The sequence below is a fragment of the Daktulosphaira vitifoliae genome, unplaced genomic scaffold (assembly GCF_025091365.1).
Source record: "Daktulosphaira vitifoliae isolate Bord-2020 unplaced genomic scaffold, ASM2509136v1 Scaffold_2, whole genome shotgun sequence".
Lineage (NCBI taxonomy): Eukaryota > Metazoa > Arthropoda > Insecta > Hemiptera > Phylloxeridae > Daktulosphaira > Daktulosphaira vitifoliae.
In genome coordinates this window covers 5,894,396-5,899,729 of record NW_026099573.1, presented here as the reverse complement: position 1 = coordinate 5,899,729, position 5,334 = coordinate 5,894,396, and the positions used below count along the sequence as shown (strand labels likewise).

The following is a 5,334-nucleotide window of genomic DNA, read 5'->3' as shown; positions in this document are numbered from 1 at the left end:
AAATGGGGGAAATATCCAAAAAAATTACAAATTTAAAAATCGCTAATTTTCGAAATTTTTTCACTTTTTTTTCTTAAAACTTCCATAACTTTTTGAAAAATCAACAAATCAACATAATTTTTTTTTATACTAAAACCTTAGACATTTACCTTTCATTTGATATCATTTTTTTGAAAATCTATCACTTAACCTGCTCATTAGGGGGGATTTAAAATAGCAACTTTTTTACAAAAATTAACTTTTTCAACTTAATTTTTGAAAATGTTCCGGAAATACTGCGTCCTTTAAACATATATCAAATTAAAGCTTATTTTATGTACTATAAAATGAAAAAAAAAAATTTGTCCCGACACTTTTTTTTCTACATTTAAACGGCTGCCGTAGTTAAAAAAACACTATTTTTGTGTTAAAATTTTCGATTTTCGATTTTTAATTTTCAACTTAAAAATGCTATAACTTTTTGAAAAATGTATATATCAGCACAATTTTTGTTTTCTAAATACATTATAAGTACATCTTTCATTTGACATACTTTTTATTAAAATTGGACAATTTCCCCTTATATAGGACGCGTTCAAATGTTGAAATATTGTAAAAAATATAGAACTTTTTCAACTTAACTTTTGAAAGTGTTCCGGAAATACTGCGTCCTTTAAACATATATAAAATTAAAGCTTATTATATGTACTATAAAATAAAAAAAAAAAATTTGTCCCGACGATCTATCTTCTATGTGCAAATGGCTGTCGAAAATTAAAAAAAAATGTAATGTTTGCGATAAATATTACCTTTTATCGGAATGTTTTTTGTGCTTAAAACTGTCATAACTTTTTCAAAAATTAACAAATAAAAATAATATTTTCTTGTATTGAAACCTTAGATATTTCCCTTTCATTTGATATAATTTTTTTTGAAAATCTAACACTTATTCTGTTCACTGGGGGGATTTAAAATAGTAACTTTTTTACAAAAATGAACTTTTTCAACTTAATTTTTGAAAATGTTCCGGAAATACTGCGTCCTTCAAACATATATAAAATTAAAGCTTATTTTATGTACTACAAAATGAAAAAAAAAAATTTGTCCCGACGACCTATCTTTTATACGCAAATGGCTGCCGTATTCAAAAATATGCTATTTTTGTATTCAAATTATGGGTTTTGTATTTTATTTTAATAGAAGTTGATGTTAATTTTGCAATTATCCATCAATTTTTTAAAATTAAACACTATCTACAGATTTGCATCGAAGCGTTTCTTATGATAGTGATTTTAATCACTGTCAGATTAAATCTATCTGGACCCAACTATGCAATATCTCCACTATGCCGCGACCCCACTGTGCTACCGTTTTATTTTTGTATATTTTGATGAAATAATAATAATTTGATATTGAATCAAATAGTTTATATTTTATTATACATTTAGATATGTTTTATTTAATTTAAGGTTAATTGAATACTGTGATAAAGGTAAAAAATATGTTCCTATTAAAATAATTTGATGTTTAAAATGATGTGATATTGTGCTCTAGAAATTTGGGATCTCAATTTTTATTAATTTTTGTATCATTGAATCTTTTGTTTTATTATTGTAATGTAATGATTTAAATGTTTGTAATATGTATTCTCTTAGTTTATAGAAACTAAACCCCTTCAAGCCTTACTTCAATGACCGAATTGTGCAGAGCTTCTTCCGTGTTTCGCTACCACTAAGATTTTGGTCTCAAGGAACAACCCTAGTGACGGGGGGAGGATGTTCGCGCATTAAAGAGAAACGTTGGCCATACTGTAAGTGTTATCATCGCCAATATGCTGATAGGATATTACAAATAGTTTTGAAAGTGTGTGCGGCCATTCTAGTGCGAGATGTACCTGGTTTTTGTTTGGAAAACAAGTGAATTGGAAAGGATGGTCTTTTCCTTTGCGTGGTACATATAAGATCTCCACGTAATCCTGAATGACAAGGTGGTCATACTGTCGGAATAAGAATATATGTAAATTCTCCAGTTGGACTGGATCCAAGAAGATTGATGTAGTCAGGCCTATCAGAAGAACAAGACCATCAAAACTAAGTAATAACAAGAACTACTATAAGGAGGAGGTCATTGAATGCGGCGTAACATTGTCACCCCCCATATCTTGTGAGCTGTATCAATAAATGTTTAATGTATATATATATCTGTGTTGTATATTTTGTAGGTTATAATTAAGTAAAGTTTCTGGGTAAAAGACAAACAGGGGTCAACTGCTATAAGAAAAGAACCCTAGTGTCAACAGAAACTAATATAAACGTGTTAAAAAATCCACTATCTGAAGGGGATTAATCCGTACACGTCATAGGATCACATATTCTCAATTCGACTATATCAGGTTACTATGTGTGAAGAGAAATGACTTTATTTAAGCTAATTAAAAATTTTTAAAGTTAATTTTCTTGACTGGGGGCAATAACAAAAAATTCAAAATACCTCTTATTTTGTATTTAATATAAATTAAATTTATATAAATTTTATGAAAATCGGTGACCCCATCACCGTGAACTCCCATTGTCAAAAATATTAATGCTTTTAAAAAATTAATAAGTTTTTTTTTGAGTATTCAATAATGATAAAAAATAAAAGGTTTCGTAGATTATGACGCGTAACAGCTGAACAAATGTCCCTACTACGCTCATTGATAGTAACAGGTAACAAATGGATTTATTGAGCTGCGAAATTATCGATTTTTAAGACTTTTTTTTTAGGTCAATCGCAACAGCTATTTTAAACATTGGAAAAAATTACATTAGAACTTCTAGTTGGGAAGTTTCAAGANCAACAGCTATTTTAAACATTGGAAAAAATTACATTAGAACTTCTAGTTGGGAAGTTTCAAGATACTAAAAAATATGCGTGTTTACCTGATATGTTTGTTTAGGTGTCGGACACATTTATTATCATTGTTGTATAGTTTGATCTGTTAAATTCTTAAGTGCTACAGATCACCAATATAGTAGAAATGTACTAATGCCATTCTAAATAAGCGTGTTAAAAAGAATCCGTTTAAATAGTAGTTCATTGGGATATTAATTTTCTGATGTAAATGAATTATATGCAGTGGTGAAATACAGACCAGGATGTCCTGGAAGATTGTTTCAGTTACCTTAGATGAATGAGTGCTGTTAATAATCATTTCACATCTTAAGAATACGTTACAGGTTTAATATAAAATAAAGTTTTAAATCAATTAAAAGAATAAAAATAATTTTATAAAAACAATAAAAAAACCCAGTACAGTGCGGTCGTGGCATATTGGGGACGTTGCATAGTTGGGTCCAGTGTAGATTTAATCTGACAGTGATTAAAATCACTATCATAAGAAACGCTTCGATGCAAATCTGTAGTTAATCTTTATATTCAAGAAATTGGTTGATTATTTTTAAAGCAAAATTAATTCCTATTTCTATCATTATTCTAAGAATTTGATGGATAATTACAAAAGCAACATCAACTTCTATTTCCTTAATTATACCCAGATTAGTAATTCTTTTAATTATATATTATATAATTTTTAAAATTAATTGTTTTCAAATTATTATTGATATTGATTTTTAATATGTTAAAAGTAATCATTTTGAACCTACTTTTTTTTGTCCTTTAAAGTGAAAGTTTTAATAAAAAAAAAATGAATTTGTTACAATTACTTATAGTTAAACTTGCAAGTTTGAAATTGACATAATTAAATAGAAAAAAATGAAATTTTTAAGATTAATATGCAATCAGGAAATTTTATAATTACTATTTACAGTACATTTATCAGAAAAATTCGATTTTTTTGCATTTTTATCGTAATAGATAACTGAAATAGAAATAATAGTAATCATTTCCTAATAACTTTTGGTCTTTAAAAAGATTCTGCAATTGAAATATTTAGAACTTAATTAATTTTAATGATTTACTTTAACTAAATGAACCAATCAAAACAAATTTGTAAAAACATTTACTCAATTGAGCGTATTATAAAATTTGATTATAATTGTAAAACTCCATCGTTAACTTCAGGTGAAACTAAAAATCATTTTTTTTTTAAATTTATGATTTATATAGCAACATATTACAAAAAAATTTGGAATATTATAGACTGGTAGTAGCACATACAAATAGAGTTAAAAAATTAATAAATTACAAAGTAAAATTATATACTTTTGTAGTTGAATACTTTTATCATATCAAATCTAATTCGACAATAAATACTTTAAGAATATTAGAAATTAATGATTTTAATTGTTTGTATGGAAAAAGCTGGTTAAGCTACTTTTTATTTGAATAAGGAATATTTTTTCGATTTTTAAGAGTAATTACTTAAACTAAATACAAATTGTAATCATTTGATGTATCGTTGAAATAGTAGGTCTAGTGAGGGTTGGCAAAATAAATCGTACCCACAAAAATACCGAAAACTAAGTTACCGATTCGGCAATTGTTCGTCGCTTTCGTCGCGTGATAAAATTAGCAATTTAAACTAATTCAAATTTAAAACTTACTTTTTCGACTTTAAAAAAGTAAAAAAAAATTTAATAAGTTTAATTTCTTATGTCTTATGAACTTTATTCTATGTCAATTAAATTATAAAATATTCATGAAAGTCAGTGTATTGCCCTTATAAGATATTTTAAGATAAAATAAAATACAAAACCCAGGATTTTAACACAAAAATAGTATATTTTTGAATACGGTAGCCATTTGCGCATAGAAGATAGGTCGTCGGGACAATTTTTTTTTTTAAATTTTATAGTACATGACCTAAGCTTTAATTTGAAATATGTTTAAAGGACGCAGTATTTCCGGAACATTTTCAAAAGTTAAGTTGAAAAAGTTAGTTTTTGTAAAAAAGTTGCTATTTTAAATCCCCCCAATAAAATCCCAGGAAAATATTTAAGGTTTTAGTATAAAATAAAATTATGTTGATTTTTTTATTTTTCAAAAAGTTATGGAAGTTTTAAAAAAAAAAATGACAAAATTTATCGATTTTTAAATTTGTAATTATTTTGGGATATTTCCCCCATTTGCGATGAACGAGGGAAAATTTTTCAATTTTTAAGGATAATGTCTTCAACTAGATACGATTTGTGATCTTTTGACGTATTGTTGAAAGAAATTAGTCCAGTGAGAACTGAGAAAAAGTGGTAACAGATATAAAAAAAAACATCATGGTAAAATTAATACCTTCTCAGATTCGCATTGAAGCTAAAAAAAAATCATATTTAATTGTTGTATACCATATTTTAGCTTCGATGCGAAGCGGAGAAGGTATTAATTTTACTATGATGTGTTTTTTTTTTTTTTTTTTTTTTT

The 5,334-nt window shown here is 26.4% G+C and overlaps 1 protein-coding gene across 7 annotated transcripts in view; it reads left to right on the top strand.

Moving 5' to 3' along the window:
* The first annotated feature begins 2,980 nt into the window (after nt 1–2,980).
* LOC126898782 (serine/threonine-protein kinase PRP4 homolog) overlaps nt 2,981–5,334 on the top strand; it is an 11,671-nt gene continuing 9,317 nt past the window's right edge. For 3 of the 7 annotated variants that reach the window (XM_050673120.1, XM_050673118.1, XM_050673119.1), the window contains exon 1: nt 2,981–3,197. The gene's annotated coding sequence lies outside the window, so the exon portion shown is untranslated. The remainder of the gene's footprint in view (nt 3,198–5,334) is intronic. The other 4 variants (XR_007702377.1, XR_007702378.1, XM_050673121.1 and 1 more) reach the window with 2 other exon arrangements.